We start from the raw sequence: 24165 nt of genomic DNA, 5'->3' as shown, positions 1-24165 counted from the left end.
AGGTATCTGGGTCTCAGCTCTCACCCCCGAGAAAAAGCCTCAGAAGAGTGGCTCCCTAGTTCTGTGTCCTGCTCCCTCTTTCCCCACAGGGAGCCAGCTACCGTCCCCTTTGCCCACTCTGGCCCCTGCTTTTCCGGTACCCAGGTCTAAGGTAAGGGGGCCTGGAAGCAGGACGGATTTCAAAGCCTAAACCCCGCTTGGACATCAGAGCACTGGGCAGCCACACACAGAGGCTACACGGGGGCCAACCTGGGGAATCTGGGAAGAGCTTGGGAGATCTGGAGAGAGCCTGGGAGATTTGGGGAGAGCCTGGAAGATCTGGAGAGCATTGCCTCTGGAGCTTTAGGATCTGCCTTTCAATTCTACATCTTCCAATTGCTCTCTGAGTGACTTTGGACAAGCTCTCTCCTCTCCATTCTGAGCCTCAATTTTATTTTCTGTAAAAGCAGGGGCTAAAACTAGATGACCCCAACTCCCTCACTGACCGCCTAATCCATAGGCCTGTGATTTTAGGAAGAGATGACAGACGCCCGGAGAACTATTCCCAAAGGGTGGTGTTCCCAGGTTAACTTTCTCCAAAAGAGTTCAGAAGTCAAAAACAAAACAAAACCAACAGGAGTGAAGTGTATCGGAGCCTTGCCAGGCTGGGGATTTGTACACACAACAAAACCCAACCATCACACTTGTTGGCACACACACACACACACACACACACACACACACACACACACACACACACCAGAACTCTGGTTCTGCTAATAACCAATCATTCTAGTAGAACTACTTAGTAGAGTTGATTCAGGTTACATCCAAATGCACGTGTCAGTACAGAGAAGCTTTGGCCATCCCCCTGGGGCTAAGCTGCCCCAATCTGTCAGCCAACATCATCAGCTTTGGGGCAGCTAGGTGACCTGGTGGAGGGAATGCTGCTCCTGGAATCAGGACATTTCATCTCCTTGAATTCAAAGCTAGCCTCAGATAGTTACTAGCTGTGTGAGCCTAGGCAAGTCACTTAACACCTTTTTGCCTCCATTCCTTATTCAAAAAATGAGCTGGAGAAGGAAATGACAAAGCCCTTCAATATTTTTGTCCAGAAAATCCCCAATGGAGCCATGAAGCATTTGAAATGGCTGACAAACAATAGGTCCAACCTTCTATACCCCCTTCTTTCCAGCCGGGCTCCAGTCGCTATACCTTGCTTCCAGTTGCTCACTTGAGAAATGGCCCCTCCTCTTCACCCCTCACTCTAGTTAGTGTGATGAGATCAACATTGTCACTATGCTGGGGAAGGACAAGCCAGTCACCTCCCCTGTGCTCCTCTCCCCATCTTCAGGAGACCTCCCAAACCATATTGCCTCCCATATGTGGGCTGTTTTGTCACCTGTAAGGTCCTTGAGGAGGAAGGCTGACTTTTCTTTGCCTCTGTGCCCTGGCGCTTGGCACATGGCAGTGCTTACAAGATGCTATATGCACTAGTGTGTGCCCTGGCCGGTGTTTAAGAAGAGGCTCCTCAGGAAAAAGAAGTGTGCCCATGACAGACTTGTACATTTCTTCTTCATTATTAGCGCTTTCTTCATTTGTTGGTTGGACAACTGACAAATAATAAATCAAGCCCTAATTTGTGCCATTTTGCAATTTCTGAAGGATTAGTGCTGGCATTGAAAATCTGACAACTACTCTCTCTTGTCAGTAAGAGTCGGCACCAGCACCTAAGTGACAGAGGCAGCGAGCGTCAGTCTTGGGTTCTCTCCCCTGCCTTCTATGGCACGGGCCCATGGGCTTCCCATAGGGGTGGCTGCTACTACATTCACATTTCTAGGCTAACTCTATGTGGCTGTCCATGTAACACTAAGGGATCAGGAGCCCCACTACCACCAGGGAAAGGGGATCCCCTTTAATAACTAGCCAGTGGAATCCGTTTTTAGCAAAGGTATTGATTCAAAGGTCATGGCAGGTACGGTAGTTACAAATCGTCCTCCCCTAAGCTGGGCTGCACTTCCCTGCAAATACATATAGCAGTGGTGAAGGCGGAGAGAGAGGAGAGGGCATAAATTTAAAGAACAAGGTTGAGAAAATACAAGGGTGGTAAGGAATATATGTGGCCAAACGTGGCCAAAGCAACCCCCCGACTCCGGAGCTGGAGCCGGAGGGCAAATGTCCGTGCTCCGGTGAGTCTCCCCATGCTCACCATGAATTTTGGTATTTATGGTTGCTAATCACTCCAATGCTCAACTGGTCTGACTCCTCCTGGGCTAGGGCTGTCTCATTGGATGGGTGGCTCTGCAGCTGTTTGGAGTTAAGCAGATTCATCTGCGGCTGAGCTCATCTGCTTCAGCTGCTGTTGGGCTGGACGGGGCAGGACCGTGCTCCTCGTGGCTTGTCCGTGTTTGGGGTTTCTGCTGTGAGTCAGCCCTTTGGACTCCCTGGTCCCGTCTTCCTTTTCTAGCCGGGGCCCAGGATGGGTGGTGGGTGCTTCACGCTCTTTGACTGGATTGTGACAACTCCCTTGAGTTGGAGAACTCCCAGGCTTTCTTAGCTGGGGCAACAATCTTCCCCGAGCACTGCCGGAAGCCCCTCTCTCTCTGTCTCATCACCTCTGCTTGCCACCCCCAGGCAGGAGGCGAGGGAGAGCTGCCTCTCCCGTCTGACAGTGTATCCAGCTTCTGGGTGGGTTCCTGCTGTGGGACAAGGCCAGTCATGCTTCTGTTAGGGTCACAGGTTCAATGAAGGCTTTTAGATACAAAGGTCTCAGGACATTTGCCCTGGAAGTGCCCTAGAAGTGAATCGCTTGTTTCGCAGGCCTCTTCTTATGCAGTTGAGCTGATTGTGACTCCGAACTTTCTTGAGATAGCATGTTTGTTGTACAGCTGAAGAACTTTACATTTGAGTGTCACTTGTCACTTCTTCCCACACTTTTATCTTTGTTGCAATCTCACTGGGCTGCATTATTAGAAAGATGATAAACAGATGGATAGAAAGATAGCTGTTTCTCTTTATTTCCCTCCCACTACATTTTAATTGATAAATTTTGTTTACACTCTCAGAATTAGAGTTCCTTTTCCCTCTTCTCTTCCTGAGACACTTCCCATATAACAAATTATTAAAAGAAGAAGGAAGAAGAAAAAAATGAAGGAATAAAAAGAAGAAGAAAAGGAGAAAAGGGAAAAGGAGAAGAAAGAAGAAAAAAGAAAAAGAAAAAAAGAAGAGATAAATCAGCAAAACCCACCAACACATCAAAAAAATCTGAACAAATGCAGGGTCCCATCATTGTAGATTTTCCACCTCTACCAAAAAGTAGGTTGAGCATCATCCTTCCATACTTCTTTGGTGCCAGACCTGTCATTTGTAGTTTCACAACACTGGGTTTTCTGCTGGTTTGGTTGTTGTTCTTTCCATGGGGAGATGGGAAGGGGGGGGGGAGAAGATGCTATTATAATGTTTTTGGTGTATAAAGGAACTTTTTTTTTTTTTTCTGAGACAATTGAGGTTAAGCGACTTGCCCAGGGTCACACAGCTGGAAGTATTAAGTCTCTGAGGTCACATTTGAACTCAGGTCTCCTGACTTCAGGGCTGCTGCTCTATCCACTACGCCACCTAGCTGCCTTAAAAACAAAAAAAAACAAAAAAAACCAACCAAACAAACCAAAAAAAAAAAAAAAAAAAACTAGTGACATTTTTGGAGCACGAATCTAGTAGCAAGATCTCTGGGATAATAGATATGGGCATATTAGTCGCTTTATTTAAAATTCCAAATTTCATTCCAAAATGGTTTTTCTAATCCATAACTCCCCCAATGATGCTTTCATATGCCTATTTTGTCACAAACCCATTCAAAACCGATGATCTCTTTTGTCCTTTGCCAATTTGCTGGGTAGAGGTGAGACTTTGTTTTGCTTTATATTTTTCTTTTCATTAGTGATTTAGAGCATTCCTTCTTATTGTGCCTAGTGATTGTCTATCCTTCCTTTGAGAGGTTATTTTAAAAAATGTCCTTCAGCCCCCTTTATATTTGGGTTTTCAGTCTTGCATACTTCTGTTAATTAATTACAAATCTTGAATGCCAAATTCCTACCCAAGAAATTTTACAAATTTTTTCTCCCATTCAACCACTTTCCTTATTATTGTACATGCATTGATTTTGTTTGAGCAAACACTATTTTTGGCTGGTTGAGCATCCATCTCCTCCTCATGGTTATGAGAGGTATAGGAAAGGCTTCTCTTCTAGAACTGGGTTTCATTATAGTAGGCTCAGGACTGAAGTTTGCTGCAGAAGACTGAACACGAGTTTAAGCATGGAAGATAAGAATCGGGAGGCTCTTCTTCAAATCTATACTTACAATTTATATTATGATAGTACTTTTTCAGGGAGATGGGGTATGTGTGTGTGTGTGTGAGAGAGAGATTCTGATGATAAGACCTTATAGAAAGACTTTCCTTTAGTAAACATAAATTAGGTCTGGGAACATTTGTCCAGTGTTCAGGTCCTGTGCTGAATTGGACAGCTGGGTTTTCTCCATCCATCTTCCTCCTGGTCGGAGAGGAGTCTTAGAAACCAGGGGTCCCAGGCACACTGCCGTGGCTTCGGTCCAGTTGGTGATGGCTGAGCCTTCGCTTCCCTCGTATCCTTCCGTACCAAGCCTGCCGCTTGCCAACATGTGGTGCTTGGGGGAAGAGGACCCACAGTGTGGGTGCTTGGCCTTGGCCCCAGGCCAAGGATTCCATGCTCAAGTTTAAACTAGCTTTGGCACGGCTGTAAAGATGTCATCTCCCCCGGTTCAGGTACTCCCCCAGCCCAGGGTGTGAGCCGGGAGGGAGACGAGCCCCTGCTCCTGTGGGCAGGCTTCTTTAATTAAAGTGCGCACAACTTGTGGAGGGTAGTAATTTTCTAGTGAATTAGATCATTTCCTATCTCTCTAGCTCCATTCTGCTTCCCACATTGTGCTCCTCAGCTCCTGCTCCAGGATTTAAGCACTGGATGCTGCAGGAAAGATTCAAAGGAAGAGGATGCTGAGGGCCATTTGGAAGAAGGCTGTCTTAGGGCAGGCAGATGGGCGAGAAATGGCTCCCATGTACACATCGTACAAGTAAATACACACTCTCACGTGTGTTTGTGGCTCACATGTACACACACTCCATGCATACACATATACCCACATATACTCCCCACACTCATAAATCTCCTTTCCCCGCCACCAACCCCACCTCTCTCTTTCTTTTTCTCTCTCTGACTGTGTGTGTGTGTGTGTGTGTGTGTGTGTGACTGTCTCTGTCTCTCTGGCTCTGTCTCTCTCGCTCTCTCTGTCTCTGTCTGTCTGTCTGTCTCTGTGTGTGTGTGTGTGTGTGTCTGACTGTCTCTGTCTCTCTCTTTCTCTCTGTATCTGTGTGTGTGTCTCTCTCTGTCTCTCTGTCTCTCTGTCTCTCTCTCTCTGTGTCTTTGTCTGTCTCTCTCTGTCTCTGTCTTTCTCATACACACACACACACACATACACACACCCCTATGCAGAGTGGCGCTGGGATCACACATGGCTTGTGCATTTGTAGGCACATGCCCTGGACCTGGGCTTGACTTCCCTGCCCATCTCTCCCATGCCCCAGAAGAAAGCAGTCTCACCCCTCCTTCCCTTCTACAGAGGAGGTAAGGAGGAGTGAAGAGGGAGTGGAGGGGTGAGTTACTTATGTCTTCTCCCTCAAATAAAGTGGGAGGACCTCTGCTAATAAGGAGGGGAGGAGGAGGGTTTGGAATAGCCAATCTGTGAGACGGGATAAGATCAATCAGGGAAGAGGGAAAGCCTTACCCCGAGAGGATGGGTGAGATTAGGGAAGATACACTTGTGGTGGATCCAGCTGGTCCAGTTTGTGGCTTCAAACATGGAGGAGCAGAGAAGGTGGGTGGTGAGGGGGAAACAGAGAGAGGGAGTAGCAGTAGAGCCCCGGGGGCTGAGGAATCAAGAGGCAGAGGGCAGAGAATAGCTGGTTAATTATAAACTTCAGACTATAACGAGAGGAAAGAGGGGCTGGAGAAGGTAGATGGATTGGGAGAACAAAGGGGAGTGTGGGGACATGGGATGGCAGTGGGATGAAGGCCAGAATTAGAGGCAAGCTTAGGGGTCGGCAGCAGGTTATGGTTAGACAGGAACTGGTGGGTCCCAGAAGATGGAGGCCGAGAAGCTACGGGTGAGATGAGCTCAGAAGTGTGACAGTGTCTGAGTAGAGGAACTGGAGAAGAGCTGGAGGTCATAGGGGTGGAGGCTGATGAATGGGACATCAGGGTATTTGAGGGCCCAGCCTTGGGAAAGCTGAAGGGGCCCCACCCGTGAGGAAGACACACCTGTAGATGAATCTTTTCATTCAATAAGCATTTCTTTACTTAATTTTTCAATAAACAAATGTCTTTTTTTCTCCTTCCCACTTCCAACCCTTCATTAAAAAGTGGGGAACCAAGGCCTTATGCCCAATTTGTAGAGTCAAGCAAAACAAATTCCTTTCTGATCCCCGTCAAAAAAGAGAGTCCTCGTCTTTGCGCAGCCCCCACAGCTCCCTCTAAGGACGCGGGCATCTGTCAGTCAGCAAGCATGCAGGAAGTGCCTACTACGTGCCAGGCGTTGAGCAGAGCCCGGGAAGACAAAAAGAGGCTGGATTCTTAATCCTCCATTCTCTGCAACAACGGTCGGTCATGATGTGGATTTCAGAGAATTCTAAAGACTCTTTTTGGACAATTCCTGGGAACCAGGTGCTCCTCTAGGTGCGGGGAACGCGGAGACAAAAACAACCCTGCCTGCTCCCTAGGGGCCGGTGCTCCACGGGGAGAGAGGAGGAGGAGCAGGAGAAGGAGGGTCTGACAATGGCCGTGAGGAAGGAGGGTGTCCCTTGGCCCAGCAAGGCTTGGGGACACGGAGTAACCTCAGAAGATAGCCAGGAAGCAGGGTTTCCTGGGGGGTCAGGAAGGAGGAATGGAAGGCAGAGGCATTTAGAACAAAGGGAAGCTGGTTACTGAGAGAATAGGGGCTCTCCAGGGTTCCATGACAGAGGAAGGCGGAGCATGTTAAGGCCTGGGAGGAGGCCAGGCTGAAGCGGATGGGAATGAGAGTAAGGGGGAGGCTGGAGGCCCAGGATAGGCCCATCTCCGGAGGGAGATCCTGGCTTGGATAGAAGTGCCCAACGTAGCATAAGGATGCTGAGCCAAGCTCAAAAATCCCAAGTCCAGAGCTTCCTCTTTGTGTCAGTCGCCCTCCTCCCCCCACTCAGATTCATGCTGAAGGCAGCAGGGAACGTGGCCGTCCAGCGTCAGGGCACTGGTGCCGCTGGGTTCGGGGATGCTCCAAGCTGAGCCTGAGATTCGGGGTCTCCCAGTTCCACAAGCCTGCTTTGTTGACTGTTTCACCAGGGGCTTCCCTTTGGGTTCCCCGGGCTTTCAGGAAACCTTCCTGTACCTCTCAGACCCTGTGAAAGGGACTACATTTTAGAGTTTACTGTGCACATTTTGACAAGAAAAGCAATAAAGAAATGAATTAATTTAACACGGAAACACTTAATCTGGCGCATAGGAATCGGCTGCTGGAGTTTCCAGAGCACTGAGGGAAGACACTTGTCCATGGCCAAACAGCATTTGCAGAGCTTCGAACTCAGGGTTTCTTAGTTCTCTGGACACTGAAGCCCTTGGGGATTGCTTCGTTCCCATAACCCCCTGGACAGGCTTCTCACATCCAGAGGGAAACGAGGGCAGCAGACAATGATTTCGAGGAGGTCACAGACTTCTTCCCTCAGATGCTCCCAAGTGCCGAGGTCCTGAGACACATCAGGCTGAGGAGCTCCCTCCATGTCCCCTGGAACTTAACTGAGGAGGGGAAGGGGTTTGCCTGGCTTTCAGTGGCGTCAGCACGAGGGGCAGCGTCGGAGTTGTTTGGAGATGGATTTCTCTGAGTTTGGGGGGTTTGGGACCTCCCTTCATTCAGCTGTGAATACTTTGTAATTCTTTCGAGAACTCCTTGTTCACGTGCATTGTCTACTTCTCTCTTTGGGGACAGCTGTGAGTCTTGTATGTCTGTTAATTGCTTTACATCTTGAACACCAAATACTTACCATAGTAAAGCTGATACAAAGATTTTTGTCCTCAATTCTTTTTTGAACCCAGATGCATTCATGTTGTTTGTGCAGAATGTTTTCACTTTCAAATAATCAAAGTTATCAATTTACTCTTTTGTAATAGTCTCTCTGGAGTGGCAGCAAATAGAGCAATGGGCAAGAGTCATGTTCACAAGTTCAGATCCAGCCTCAGACACTGACTAGCTGTGGGATGCTGCAAATCACTTAAAACTTGTGTGCCTCAGTTTTCTCATCTGTAAAATGAGCTGGAGAAGGAAATGACAAAATTCTCTAGTATCTTTGCCAAGAAAATCCCAAATGGAGTCATGCTGCATCGGACATGACTGAAGAACAAGAACAATTCTCTATCTCTCATTTGCTTAAGAATGCATCTCTTACTCATAAGTACGAAAGGCAGACAGTCTGCTTCTCTTCTAATTTTTAAATAATCTGATGATTAATGAGAAAGCTGCGTATCTCCTTAGAATGTATTGTGGAATACGGTATGAGGTATCGGCCGAAGCCGAAGCCAGACTGCTTTCTCGCTTACCCAGCTGCTGCTGCTGTTGTTTTCCTTCAAATGGGGAGTTTTTGCAAGAAATTTATATTTCTCACTTTATCAAACCCTGGATTAGTGAGTTCCACTGTTTCTGGTTCAGTTTGGTCTATTCCATTGATCTCTCTCTCACTCTCTGTTTTTTAACCAATCCCAGATGGTTTTGATGATTGTGGCTTTATAATATGGCTTGGGGGCTGGAAGTGCTAGTTCTCCTTCATCCCTTCTTCTCTTTTTCACTTTCCTAGATATTTTATATCTTTTGTTTTTCCAAATGATTTTGTTGTTTTACTGATTTTTAAAAAATATCCGTTTGCTAATTTGATTGGTATGATATTTAAAATGCAAATTAACTTGTTAGTATTGTTGGTTTATTATGTGGGCGTGGCCTAGCCGTGAGTCCTGCATATTCCCCCACCTATTGAAATTGTGTCTTTACTGCTTCAAGGAGTGTTTTAAAAATTGAATTTATGCAAGGATGTTGTGTTTAGGAAGTAGATCCCCAGGTATTTTCTGCATTCTGTCCTTATTTGAATTAAATTTCTTTATTGTTTCTTGTGTTTTGTTATTATTATATTGAAGTACAGTTGATTTTTGAGGGTTTATTTTGTAGCCTGCAACTTTGCTGAAGCTATTAAATGGTCTCAGTTGGTTTCTTTGCTGATCCCTCAGGATTTTCCAAGTATACTATTATATCATCAGCCAATATGAGTAGTTTTATCTCCTCTTTATCTATATTTATATCTTTAATTTTGCTTGTCTTATTCCTGTCGCTTACACTTCCAGAACTACATCAAATAATAGTGGGGAGAATGGTCATCCTTGCTTCACTCTTGCATTTATTGAAAAAGGTTCTAATGTATTCCCATTGCATATGAAGCTTGCTTTTGGCTTTAGATAGAAGCTTTTAATGAAATTTTAAAAAGGTCTCTTTATGCTTATACCTTGTAGGGCTTTTTAAAATAGCATAATTGAGTGCTGTATTTTGTTAAAGACTTTTCCTGCAACCATTGAGAAAGCCATGTAGTTTAGCATGTATTTGTTTTTAATATGATCATGTTGATTGTTTTCCTAATGCTGAACCTTTTTTGAATCCCTGGTATTAATCTATTTGATTCTAATGAAAGGTTTCTTGGATAAATCACTGAAGCTTGCCTGACAGAATTTTGTTTAAAATTTCTGAATCAATATTCATTAATGATATTGACCTATAGTTTTCTTTCTGTATTTTATCTTTCCCTGGTTTTAGATATTAAAACTATATTTGAATTATAAAAGGACTCTGGTAGAATGCTTTCTTTATTTTTGAGAGCAATCTGTAAAGGATGAGCACTAACTGTTGTCTACAAGTTTGATATAATTCTCCTGTGAATTCATCAGATTCAGGAGTTTTATTTTTGTTTTTGTTTTTTCCTTTGGTAGTTTTTTTATAGCAAGATTTGTTTCTTTTTTCTGAGATTGGATAATTTAAGATCTCTATTTGGTCTTCTGATAGTTGGGGTATTTTATATTTTTAAAGGGTATTCGTCTATTTTTGTGTTCAGTTACAGTACATATAACTACATAATATGATCTGGTTATTATTTTTATTTCTCATGGTTTTGTTGTGATTTCACTTTGCTAAATTGCTATTTTATTGATATGATTTTCAACTGTACTCTCATTTTCAAGTAGATTAGCTAAAAGTTTATCAAATGTTTTAGTCCTTTAAAAGAACCAGTTATTAATTTTATCTGTCATTTTTGAAGATAATTTGTTTCCCATTTATACATTTCTCCTTCAAATTTTAATATCCTCTCCTTTGAGTTATTTTAAGTTTCTTCATTTGTTGGCTGTTTTTTCACATTTTATGTACATATTCAGTTCAATAATCCATTCTTTTTCTATTTTGTTAATATGTGTTTGTAGCACTCTGATTTTTCCCCTAAGGATTTTCTGAATCCCAGAAATTTTGGTATGTTGTTTCATCATTATCATTTTCCTCCACATAATTACTATTGCTTCTATGATTTGTTCTTTGATTCATTCATTATTTAGGATTTCATTGCTGTGTCTCCATTTGGGTTTATATATTTTGTTTGCTGTCCCTGAACCAATGACTTATTTTTATGGTTTGTAAAGGATCTATTTCTACCTTTTTAACATTTGTTATAATTCGCTGTGCCCTAATAGATGATCAGTTTTTATAAAAGTTCCACGTGGAGTTGATGTGTATATACATATGTATGTATGTATACATGTGTATACCTATGTATAGTTACATATCTACACATGTAATAAGTTATTTTGCAGTCCCATTTAGAAAAGGTATCAAAAATGATACAAACAAAAAACCTAATGAACAGAATGAATTGAAGAGTAGGAGAGGAAGGAGGAATCTACTAGACTTACAGAGAAGACTAAGATAAAAGGGTTGAAGGAGAGTCAGTGGGAATAGGAACACTTTAAAAAAGATTTAACTAAAATAATGAGATGAAATGCTATGTTTTCAGTAAAAGAGGGGTGAAATAATAACCTGAAAATGTTTCTTGTAGCTCTAGTTTCTCCAGCAATTTGTTCAGTTTCATATTTTCCCTTTTATTTTTCTTTCTGTTAAAGGGGAATATTGAAATCTCCTTTCACTACTGTGTTATTAGCTATGTCTTCTTGTACCTTAGTTAATGTTTCTTTTATGAATTTGAATACTATAGACACTTGGATGCCAAAGCATTTAGAGTGTTATTACTGATACTGTCATCCATAGCTACTTTCAGAACATGAGGTTTTGTTGTTTATCTTCTTTGTACCTTTTGGATGTTTGTTTTTGCTTTATAATTGTAATGCCTAACTTTTGGGATTCACTTGATGCATAAAAATCTTTCCCCCCTCTTAGTTTTTCTTTAACTAAGTTTTTGGTTTTTTAAATTTATTCTTTTTTTGTTTTGTTAGACTGTTTAATCCATTTACATGTAAAGTTATGAGAAATTAGATTCCCCCGTTTGTCTCTAATATTGAACTTTTTTTTTCAAGTTATGATTTTTCCCTCTTCTACTGAAAGCACAGCACTTTATCTCTTCAGTTATTTTAGTTTTATCTTTTTAAAGGTGTTCTTATTCCCATTGACTCTTTTTCCTTCACCCCGATCCCCTTTTGTTACCTCTTTTCCTTTGCAGTTTTAGTTATACATTCTTTTTTCTTTCCTGCCATTGTCTGGTTATTTAATTTCTCCCCTCTTTTTCTCTTTTCTGTTAATCAAATAGATTCTGCCTTCCTCTCCTTCTCTTCGACTCATTCTGTTCATTAAGATTTTTGTTTTTGGTACCCCTTTCCAGAAAGGGTTTTCTCATCTTTTTCATTATCAATCTTCTCGTTTTGTCTACTCTAGACCATCATTATCTGGTTCATGACTCTCAAGATTGCCTAATTTCTGCATTCCTCATGTAATGAAAATTTTTGAGATATCTATTCCGAGCTCTCCTCTCTAGGCACTGCCTTGTGGCCCTTGCCCCCAGACTCCACTTTTCTAAAGTGTTTCAGTCCTAGAAAAATGCTAATCCCTGCAAAGAAAGCATTGCCTTATATCCCTACTTATGCAGCCCATCATTGATCTATACCTTCACTATGCTAACTTTCTCTATCTCAAAATCTCTCCGGATCCACACTCTCTAATACCCCTCCCCCTCAGGTGCCAGTTGCTCTTGGAATTCTAACTCATTCCTCCTAAGATAGAATAAATGATCTTTCCAAGTAGCAAATCCCCCAGACAACAAACAGAACAAGATCCTCATCTCTCCACCCATATAAACATTTATCAGTGGAACTGCCTCTCACCACCAAAACAAGGCTTCCATTTTCCTTCATTATCTTCTTCCCTTTTTTACTTATTCCCTTAAGCTCTTTTCTTCCTGAGTGACCACAGAAGTCACCTTCTCCTCATTGCCAACTCTTGGTTTGACTTGGGCACACCACACAATTCCCTCTCTCCCCCTGAATCCTCCTGTTTTTTCATTCAGCCTCCTATTTTGTAATGTAGCCCCACAAGACATCAGTTTAACTGAAGGCAAGAAGTCTCCAAGTTCTGTAAAATGCTCCTTACCCACTTCTTCACTGATACCTCCATCTGACTTCTACCATAACCCCTGTAGCCTTATGTGCATTTAGAAAACAGTTTTTTGCAGTTCCATTCCTATTATCTGGGGTAAAAAGCAAATAATTTCATATTTTCAAGAATGTTTCATACAACTCTTTAATAGTGAATGTCCATTTTTTTCAGGTTAACCTCAGCTTTGCAGGTGGGTAACCCTGAATTGTAAACTCTGAATTGTATCCTTAATGCCATGCTGTTCAGAGTACATAATTCCATTTTCTCCTGTGTTTTGTAATGTGTTTGGAATGAGCTTAGTTATTTGAATTTCTTTTTCTTTGTATTTGAAGGTATTTTTCCTGGTCATTTGTATAATTTTTTATTATTTAACCACTGTGTATCTTGGAGTTTGTTTCCAGTTTGTTTCTACAAGCTACCTATAAATTCTCTAAGTTGGTATTTCATTTTTTGTATTCTGAGGTTCTTGGTAGTTCCTTTGAATTATTTCTTGCATCATGGCCTTTGTAATTTTTGTTCGTCATGTTCTTTTGGGATATCTATGATCCATGATTTGTTCTTTGATCCACTTAATCTTTAGGATTCATTTTTTAGGATTTTAGGATATATATTTTTTTAGGATTTTTAGGATTAATCATTTAGTTTTCAATTAATTTTAAGTCTATCTTTTTAGTTCTCTTTGTTGAATGCAATTTTATTGCATCATGATCTGAAAAGGATACTTTTAATATTTTTACCTTTCTACATTTAATTTTGAAGTTTTTATACTTTAACACTTAGTAAATTTTATTTGTAGGTTCCACAGACCACTGAGCAAAAAGTATATTCTTTTGTATCCCTAGGGGTCTGTCATTTCTAACTTTCCTAAAATTCTATTCACTTTCTTAAGTTGTTTTCTGATTATTGGTTATATTTATCTGGTTCTGAGAGGGGAAACCCCCTAATAGTATGGTTTTTACTATTTCCTCCTTAACTTCTCCTTTAAAAATATGTATGCCATTCCATTTGATGCATATGTGTTTACTCTTGATATCACTTCATTGTCTAATCACTTTAACAAAATTCAGTTTCTTTCCTTTTCTCTTTCAATTAGATCTATTTTTGCTTTTTCTTTATCTGAGATCATAATTACTACCCCTGCTTTAATTTTTTTTAAATACAGCTGAAGAAAAATAGATTCTGCTCCAGCCCCTTACTGTTTTACTCTGTGTGTCTCTCAGCTGCTTGTATGTTTTTTTTGTAAATAGCATATTGTAGTACTCTGGTATTTAATCCACTGCTATGTGCTTCTTTTTTATTGGAGAGTTCATCCCATTCACATTCACGGTTATACAAAGGAAAGTGGCCTAGTTGTACTAGATATCAAATTATATTATAAAGTGGTAACCATCAAAAGTCTCAACTAAGAAATATAGTGATGCTTCAGTGGAATAGATTAGATATACAAAACACAGTTATTAATGACCATAATAATCTAATTTATGATAAACTCAAAGATTCCAGTTTCTTGAAAAATAAATCACTATTTGACAAAAATAGTGTGACTTCTGGAAAACCTGAAAAACCATAAATCATCAAAAGATATTAACAGGCAGTTTTCAAATGAAGAAATCAAAGCTATATAGAATCACATGAAAAAAATGCTTTTAATCACTATTGATTAGAGAAATGCAAATTAAAATAACTTTATGTTATCATCTCAGATCTATCACATTGGCTAATTTTACAGAAAAATAAAATGATAAATGTTGGTAGGGATATAGGAAAATTGGGACACTAATGCAAAATTTTATACCATATACCAAGATAAGGTTAAAATGGGTACATGATTTATACATAAAGCATGATACCATAAACAAATTAGGAGAGCAAGAAATGGTTTACCTGTCAGATCTATGGAGAAGGAAAGAATAAGTGACCAAATATTAGAGATATAGAGGGCATTTTGAAATGTAAAATGGATAATTTTGATTATATTAAATTAAAAAGGTTTTGGACAAACAAAACCAATGTACCCAAGATAATAAGAAGGAAAGCAGAAAGTTGGGAAACAATTTTTATGGCAAGTATCTCTGATAAAGGCCTAATTTTTCAGATACATAAAGATCTGAGTCAAATTTCTCAAAATACAAGCTATTCCTCAATTGTTAAATCATTTAAAATAGTAACAGATAATTTTCAGATGAAGAAATCAGACTATATAGAATCATATGAAAAAATGTTCTAAATCACTATTGATTACAAAAATGCAAATTAAAACAACTTTAAGTTACCGCTTCATACCTATCAGATTGGCTAACATGACAGAGAAGTAAAATGACAAATGTTGGAGGGCATGCGGGAAAATTGGGACACTAATACATTGTGGATGAAGTTGTGGAGAATGGTCTCACCATTCTGTGGAGCAATTTAGAACTATACCCAAGGGCTATAAAACATTTCATACCATTTGATTTAGCAATACCACTACTATATCTGTATGCCAAGGGGATCATAAAAAAGGGAAAAGGCTCACATGTACACAAATATTCATAGCAGCTCTTTTTTGTGGGGACAAATAATTGGAAATTGAGGGGATGCCTATCAACTGTGGAATGACTGAAAAATGTAATATAATGTAATGAATTATCATTGTATAATATAATGATATATATACTGAATAATATTATTGTGCTATAAAAATTATGATCAGATGGATTTCAGAAAATCCTGAAAAGACTTATATGAATTGATGCAAAGTGAAAGGAGCAGAACCAGGAGAATAATGTACACAGAGCAGTGTTGTGTATTGATCAACTACGAATGATTTAGCTCTTCTCAGCAATATAATGATTCCAAACAATTCTAAAGTACTCATGCTATCCACATTCTATCTACATCCAGAAAAAGAACTGATTGAGTCCAAATGCAAAGTGAACCATATTATTTTTACTTTATTTTTTGGTGATTCTTTTCTTTTGGTCTGTTTCTTCTTTTACTTCTGTGAGTAATATGGAAAAAAATGTTTTTACAAGACATCATACACATAACCTACATTAAATTGCTAATCATCTCAAGGAGGGGGTGGTGGGAAAAGGAGGGACATAATTTGAAATGTAAAAAACTTTTAAATGAATGTTAAAAATGTAATTGGAAAAACTATTATTTAAAAAAGAGATGCTATGAGGCAGAATTATATGTAAATGTATACTCAGTAAAATTTCTACATAACTTCCGTGGTTAGTCAGAACTTCCAACCCTAGGAATACAAAAGAGTTGCTATCAGGTCTTGAAATTTAATGGTGCCTTTTGATACTACCATCCTTCCCTACTCTTTGGGAAAGAGCCCTATTTGCCATGTTCTGCCGTCTTTCTGTAAACCCTGTGGTGGTTTTCTAGCTGCCCTTCCAAGGGTACCCATTGTCAGTAGCAGCACTAGGTCCGACCTTTTCTCATATTTCCTTCGCTGTCTGTGCCCGAAGCTGCCTGTCCTTGAGCTCCTTTCTGAATCCAGTTATTTGTATCGAGTGATAAAGACTCAAGCAACACTGTGCATCAGGATGGAAGCTTAGGACTATTTGGTATCCAGCTCACACTGTGCAGTTGACTTCCTTTCATCACTGTTAGCTGCCTAGGAAGCCCTACTTGCTTCTAAGAAAGAAATGACGCTTATTCCAGAAAGTGAGATACAGGATGTGGTCTGCGTTCTTGTGCATATGTGTGAAAACCAGATGCTTCAGGGGTGTTTCTGCCTGGATTGTGTTTTTCATTTCTGACAGATGCAAGAACCATTCTGATATCTTACTGGTACCTGAACTTGGGGAGTACTGGTTTCCTTGCAGAGCCACGAGCTATTTGGAGATCTAGTGGTCCCTAAGGACATAAAACATATCAGGCAGCTTTATTCCCAGCTAGTCTGTGGCAGTTGAACAAGTGACCAAGGGCAGATGCCCTTAAACACTTTGGAAGGCCCCATCCCCAACACTGAGTCTCCTTCAGCCACATAACTCAGATCCTCTTGGCTGCCTCATCCCCTGTCTTGTACCCGATCAATGACTCCCCCTTCTTCCCATTTACCCTCTTGACTCCAGTGTCATTGTTTCAGATTCAGCTCCTCCGAAGAGTCCTTGGGAGGCCATTTCTGGCTGGTTAACTTGTCTGAGCTAACTGTGCCATGTGAGTCATTTCCCAAGGAAACCTAGCTCTTCTGTCTCAAACGTGGTAACAGAAATAAGTGGGCCCTGCACGCATGCCCAGGAGGCTGGCCACCGGCTGGGGTCGACTGGCCACAAACAAAAAGTTTGGGGGAAGCTCCTCGAGGGCAGGGAGCCTAGGAGAGCATGTATTACACAATATATTAGAATCAATGTCCACAACGGATTAATTGGGATCGGTCCACGATGTGGGCTTTACGCCAAGGAAATCGTAAACTTTCTGATGACTGTGGACAGATCTTTTCCAGTGCGGGCTGGTGGATAAAGTGTCCATGTCTCCTTTTCTGCCTTTACTGTGAGGAGTTGGACGTCTTTTCAGTGTCCAATGTCCTGGGTCAGCTGCCACCGGCCTTGGCCCGGCTGTGCCTTGGGTCTCTCTCTGCCGGAAGCTGCCAACAGATCCTACCTCTCACTAGCTATTCTCATTTCTGTCTTCAGAGTTTTCAGCTCAGCTTCACAATGGTCTACCATCTTTCAGGATGAGTGGAATCACTTCCTGTTGGACCAGAAGACGCTCTCTATTCTATTCTTCTAGAAGTCTCAGCCCCAGGGACAGGGACAGGTGCTCAGCTTTCTGGGGCAAAATGCCCCCTGGAAGCTGATAAGGCTTTCCTTCCCCTTCCCTCCCCCAGGTCCAAGCACCGAATTCTACTATGGTGAGCATGCTGGAGGTCTTGCAGACTATTGCAGTAGACTGTATGCTTTTCTCCTCAGATTCTGCTTAGCTGAATCTTTACTTTCCACTCACTCTTCAGGAATTTGGACCAATTCCCCAGTAGACAGTAGAGGATTTTGATATTTTGTCCTTACAGATCCCTGGCCATTCTGCAGGCTGTTTTGTAAGCAAGGGACTCATTCGGGTTTCTCGGCACTTAATTTGGGGTGACTTTCCATCAATCTGCTATCTAGTCCCTTAAAATCCAATCAAAATGTATTATGCACCTACTGTGACTACAAGGATTCTGGGCAATTGCAGCTAAGGCCGGTCCCTGCTCTCCTGAAAGTTAAAATCTAAAAAGAAGCATCTGTCAGACACATGCACCAACAGCTTGAGGCAGTCTGATACTCACTGCCCGGAGAAAGGGGGACCCAGGGTGTGGCTGAGGTCCAAGAATGGCTCTCCCTTGCCACTTGCTCGTGCCCTGGGCACTCCTATCGCTCGTGTGGGTGGGAGCGCCTCCCCTTCCCCAGGCAGCTCAGGGTCTTCCGGGGCTCTCTCCTCCTGAGCCTGCCAGAGGATGAGCCTGTCTGCGGAAGGAGCCGCTCTCCCCTTGGCTTGGGCCAGCAGCCGTCTGGGAGGCACTCTGGGAGACCTTCCAGTCTGCCTGTCCCCCACGGCCTCCGGGGCCCACACGTGCTCCTCTTGCTCACCCGTGTCCTGATCAGTCTGGCCCGACGCCGGGGCCATGGGCAGCAGGACCCGATCGGGGAGATGGAGGGCTCCCGCCTTCCCCCAGATGTCTGCGGCCTGAGTCTCTGACCATCCCCCCCAGTCTCTCACTGTTAGCGGGGTCTCGGGGGAGGGGGCTCCTCCAGCTAGGGCCTCTGCCTCTTGTGGGTCCCCCTCCCTCCCCATACTGCGTTTAGTCGCCTTGAGGGCTGCGGCCGGGCCGGGATCTGCCCGGGACCCGCATCTTCCTCTTGCTGGGGGTTTCTGCTAACTCCATTACCCTCCTCATCTCCCAGGAATGCGGCTGTGGGGTTATCTTTGGCTCTCGGCTGGGCGGCAGCGGCGCTCGCTCCTTCTCCCAGAATGTAAACTCAGTTTGCAGCCTCGGAATATTCCAGAATTCTGTCATCTTTTCCTTCCTCCGTCCCTGAAACTCATCCCTTCCCTGTCTCCACAAGCAGCTCCTTGCCCAAACTTGGACCAGCTGCCCGACTCCTTCCAAATGCTCCCCGGAGGCTGCGGCTTGGGGGTTGGTCCGTTATTTGTCCTCTTCGCCCCTTGCCCCGCTTTCCCACCTTGCCCCGCTTTCCCACCCTTGGCGGGCTTGTTTCCGTGTCCTGGCTGCTCGGACTTTCCCTCTGCCCGGCTGAGAATGCTCTCCTTTGTCCCTGCCCGCCTCCTGCTGAGACCCTGGGCCTTCCTAGGGGACAGCCTGCCTTCCCTTCCTTGCCTGACGGCTTTCTCATGGATTTTCCGGGTCCCCCCTTCTCCAGGGACAGGCTTGCCCCCTTCGGCCTCTGAGCTCAGCTCTGGATCCCTCCGCCCGCTCCCACCCTCTCCCTCAGCGGTCGAGGCTCCTGCCTCCCTCTTCCCAGAGTCCCTCTCGCTCCAGCTTCCAGCGAGGGATTTCTTCCCCCGAGGTCGCTGGACCAGGCGGCGGGAGAGCCCACCGGGCGTACATGGTTTCGTGCCATTTATCAGACTAATGCTTTAGTGAACGATCTCCCCGGCTTCCGCGCTGGGCCGGAATCGCGGCCGGGGACGCGCCCGTTCAAATGTTTAACCTTCCGGGTCGTTTGTCCTTCTGAAGTTGTGCCGGGCCTTGTACAGAGCGGCCACCGCTGCTCACGTGGCGCGGGCTTCTCCCAGCCTCAGCCCCAGCCCTTCCCCCTCCCCTCCACCCCCAGAGGACTGAGGGATGGAGGCCGCAGGACCCTGGGCTGAGGGGGGGGGTGAAAGCACCCCGGGAATAGGAACCGGCCTGGGTCAGCCGCCAGACCGGGAGGCTGGGGGTGCAGCCCGCGGGAGGGGGTCTCTGGGAGCCGCGCTCACCCCGCCCTCGCTTTCTAGACATAAATAAAGGCGTTGAGTCTGGGGAGCTCGCATTCCTTGCGAGCGAGGAGCTCCCGCATTTCGCAGGGGCCTCTGAGCTGGTGCCAGAGACCACAGGCTCTCTCTGGTTGGAGCAGGAGGCCCTGGCCAAGCCGCCTTCGCTGCTCCTTCCCGGTGTCCCCTTTCAGGCCTTTCCTCTCCCTACAGCCCTGGAGCCTTGGGGTCGGGTCTGGGGCAGACAGAGACACGGGGGCAGGCACAGAGACACGGGGGGCAGGCACAGAGACACCCGCGGCAGGCACAGAGACACCCGCGGCAGGCACAGAGACACCCGCAGCAGGCACAGAGACACCGGGGGCAGGCACAGAGACATCCGCGGGCACCGAATACCAGCAGCTTCGGGGCTGTGCCTTCCCTGAGAGTTACAGGATGTGCCGGCAGACTCCCGCGGCCTCGCCTGACCATCTACTTCTCATTTGCCTCCGGCTGGTCCAGCTGGCTATTAGTCAGAAAAGCCTGGATTCAAATCCTGCTTCCCACATCCTGCGACCCCAGCTCAGGGCCTCAATTTCCTCCTCAGTAAAATGGACACGATAGTAGCACTTTCTCGTCTTGCAAGGTCATTGTATAAATGAAAGGAGATAATGTAAAGTGTTCGGCATTCTATAATATTCTGTGGACATGTCTCCTTTTCCTCCTCCCCCTCCTCTTCCTCTTCTCCTCCTGTTTCTCCTCCTTCTCCTTCTCCTTCTCTTCCTCCTCCTTTTTTATTATTGTTATTCCTGCTCAACTAAACTCATGACTCCCAACTCTCGGGCAGGGGCTACCTGTTGGAAGGCTACCCCTCCTACCCCGGGGCAGCTTTGAGGAGTGGCCACGCTCCTGAGCCCAGTGTTCCTCCCCACTCCTAGCCCGCCCAGCACCTTTGCTTTCCCTTGGCCTCCTTCTTGGAGACCCTATCCAAAATGTCTGGGTGTAGGAATTCTCACCCCCCCTCGCCCCCTCCCCCGTACCCCTTCTGTTTCCCATGCTTTCCCACATTTCCAACAGTAACTCAACAATTACGTGGTCGTCGTCATCATCATCGTCGTCACCGCTAAAATTTATGCAGCACCTACCAGGTGTCGGGCACCGTGCTCAGGCTGGGGAAACAGAGAAAGGCAGAAAACAAACAAACGGATCTCCGCTTTGGAGGAGCTCAAAGTCTAATGGAAGAGGCGATGTGCAGACAATTACATTATATATATGTGACATATCTGGAAACACACGTGGATGGATGGATGTACTGTTCTTGACATACTTGACAAATATTATCTCGGGGCATTGAAGTAGCATCGGGGCAGATCAGGAAAGTGAATGAGCATTTATGTAGCACCTACTGTGTACCAGGCACTTCTGGATCTCTCTTGATCATCACAACAACCCTGGGAAGTAGGTCCTACAATTATCTCCATTTTACAATTGAGGAATCAGAAGCAGACAAAGGTGAAATGACTTATAGAGCTGCTAAGGATATGAGGCTACATTCGAACTCGGGACTTCCTCATTCTAAGCCCCACATCTCCTGGCTGCCTCTGGTGTCTTGCAGACAATTGGAATTTAGATGATGCTTAGAGGGAGCTAGAGGAACTATGAAGCCGAAGGGAGGAGGAGGAGAATTCTGGGCACGGATGAGGGACAGCCCCTGGAAAGGCACCCAGTCAAGGGACTCCTTGAACAAGAGTGTTCTTAGGCCAGCATCACGGGATGTGTGGTTTGGGGGGGGGGGGCGAGGGAGGAAGAGGAAGGTATAAGGAGACTAGAAAGTAGGAGATGGGTATCTTTGAGATTTGACCTCAGAGGTCACGGGAAGGGGGGTCCTGGAGTTTACTGGATGAGCCTGCAGGAGATGGAGGGCAGGCTTGAATCTGCACCTTAAGAACACTCTGCAAGCTAGAAAGATCTGGGGCAGGTCCACCAACCTGCAGGCTATTGAATATTCCGGGGCTGAGGAGATGGGAGCTTGGACCATTCACTTTCCTGTGGATTGGGGGAGTGCTCTCAGCTGCACTCTCTACGTCCTATGAGAGAAAGTTAACTATCAGCTGCTGAGTCCTGCCCTTCTGGCTTGTGGGAGAAAGTGTGGGAAGGTACTTGTATTAAAAAGGCTTGGGGTTATGGGCCATTTAAGGTCTTTACCTCCTACACTTCACTAATTAGTTTTTTTTTTTTAAATGAGTATCCTTTCTAGAATGCAAACCACTTGGGATGGGGAGGGGAGAGGGGAGGGGTTAAGCCTATTAATCATTTCCACTTTAGTTAGAATTAGATCCAATTAGATCTTTTTTATTTTTTAATTAGCATGGTGAAAAAGACTAAGATACTGTATGAGTTTTGACTAATACATGAGCAGTGACAGGATGCTTTGGGCAGACAGGCTGCAGCATCAGAGACTGTCCCCAGAAATCTGGCACAAGCCCATGCCAAGAAGATGTAGAATCTGCCTTTTAACTCATCGCCTCCTTCTGTTTCCTCACCGGCAGGTCCAGATCTCACTCCCCAGAGTGAACATTTGTACAAGAACACGGGAGAGCACAGCAGTCAGGAAGAATCTGGTCTCTTGCTGAATCCGTTTGGACTAATGATATGCCCACGGCACCATTTCTACAGCATCTCGATGGGCTTCCTTTCCCAGTGACAGGAGAGGAGATGGATGAGGAACTGATCTGGAGAAGTCTGTCCTTTACACTCTGTGCTGAATTACGTCCCCTTGGATGCTGCCGAGGTATCCACTGAGCTGCAGGCTGGGCGACCCTCTTCCAGGGAAGCAAACTACAGAGAGTTAGCCTTGGGGTCTTCACTGACTTCCCCCTTTCTGTTTTTCTTTGGGTAGTTCCTCCCATCTTATGTTTCAGGGATCAAAACAGCAACACTGACCACACACCTACCCTGAGCATCTCAGCTTACTCTAGGGTTTATTGAGCTTGATGCTAGGGGGAAGCTACTCCCAAGGTTGGGGGAAATTCTGGGACAATAAGTGGGAGCTACAGACACGCTGGGCTCCAGAGACACTCAGAGGAACCAAACTGATCTGTGCATAGGGTTCCAGCATTGCTTGCTTTGCTTGGAACAGTCAGGATAATGGTTTCTGTTTCCATTTACTTTGATTTAATTGAGCAGCTGTATTCTGCATTTAACAAATGCCAAAAAGAACATTTCCACATATGAAATAAAAAAGAAAAAAAAAGGACCATGTGTGGAAACACAAATCATTTTTATGTACAGGAAGCTTATAAAAAGAATATAATAAATCCAACATCTTACTTTTAAAGTTGTCCCATTGGTTTGTGTTTCCTTTTCGTCTTTTCAAAAATATTTCATTGAACTTACTCTCTTTCTTCTTGCTATTCTTGTTCTTCTTCTCAAACAAGAACAATTACTACTACTACTACTATTACCATTACTATTATTACTACTATTTCTTCTTTTTCCTTCTCATGTTCCTCCCTCTTTGTTGTTGAAACTCTATCATTAATCAACCTTTCACTCCTCCCCAATTTCTTCCCCCAATAAGCAAAACAAGGACAACAAGAACCAATCCTTTATTATTATTATTAAAGTTTTTTTATTTACAAAACATATGCATATTTTTTGTTTTTCTTCCCGGGTTATTTCTACCTTCTGTATCTAAGATATACTGTGACATATTTAACATGTATAGGACTGCTTGCAATCTGGGGGAGGGGGTGGAGAGAGGGAGGGGAAAATCGGAACAGAAGTGAGTGCAAGGGATAATGCTGTAAAAAATTACCCAGGCATGGGTTCTGTCAATAAAAAGTTATTTTAAAAAAATAAAATTTAAAATAAATAAATGGGAAAAAAAAACAAAAACAAATGCATAGGTAATTTTTCAACACTGACTCTTGCAAAACTTCCTCTTCCAAATTTTTCCCTCCTCTCCCCCACCTCCTCCCCCAGATGGCAGGTAGTTCAATACATATTAAATATGTTAAAATACATGTTAAACCCAATATATGTATACATGTTTATACAGTTATCTTGCTGCACAAGAAAAATGAGATCTAGAAAGAAAAAAAAAAAACCTGAGAAGGAAAACAAAATGCAAGCAAACTAACAGGAAACATGAAAATGTTTACAAGTGTAAAGGGCTGAAACTCTTGAGTTGATGCACCAAGGTGGGATAACTGAGCACTTAAGGCTAATTACTGATTGGACAATACCTATTAGCATATGCTTGGAAAATGGCCCTTCCCACTATTCTGTGTTGGCTAGATAATTGGTGTTTACAGAATTGTTGGAGGGATTAGGGGATGGAGTAAGACTAGTCAGAGGCTCTTTGTCGGTAGCCAAAGAGAAGGAAGGTCGTGGAGATCCTGCGTCCATCTAATTCACTTCTCCCCCTAAAGATCAAGAATAAAGACCAAGGACTTTTGCTTATCCTGATTCCGGTTGATTCTAAGGGGGCTAATTTGGTCTTTACAAACAATCAATCCTTTTAACAAATAAATATAGTCAAGAAAAATAAATGCCC

General features: G+C 43.8%; 1 long non-coding RNA gene across 1 annotated transcript in view; it reads left to right on the top strand.

Moving 5' to 3' along the window:
* Nucleotides 1-23250, top strand: part of LOC127564527 (uncharacterized) — a 46947-nt gene extending 23697 nt beyond the window's left edge. The window contains exon 2 of the long non-coding RNA XR_007954288.1: nucleotides 22157-23250. This is a non-coding gene — a long non-coding RNA (uncharacterized LOC127564527). The remainder of the gene's footprint in view (nucleotides 1-22156) is intronic.
* The last annotated feature ends 915 nt before the right edge of the window (nucleotides 23251-24165 follow it).

Source organism: Antechinus flavipes, chromosome 5, assembly GCF_016432865.1.
Source record: "Antechinus flavipes isolate AdamAnt ecotype Samford, QLD, Australia chromosome 5, AdamAnt_v2, whole genome shotgun sequence".
NCBI classification, from domain to species: Eukaryota; Metazoa; Chordata; class Mammalia; order Dasyuromorphia; family Dasyuridae; genus Antechinus; species Antechinus flavipes.
This window is presented reverse-complemented; position numbering and strand designations above follow the sequence as displayed.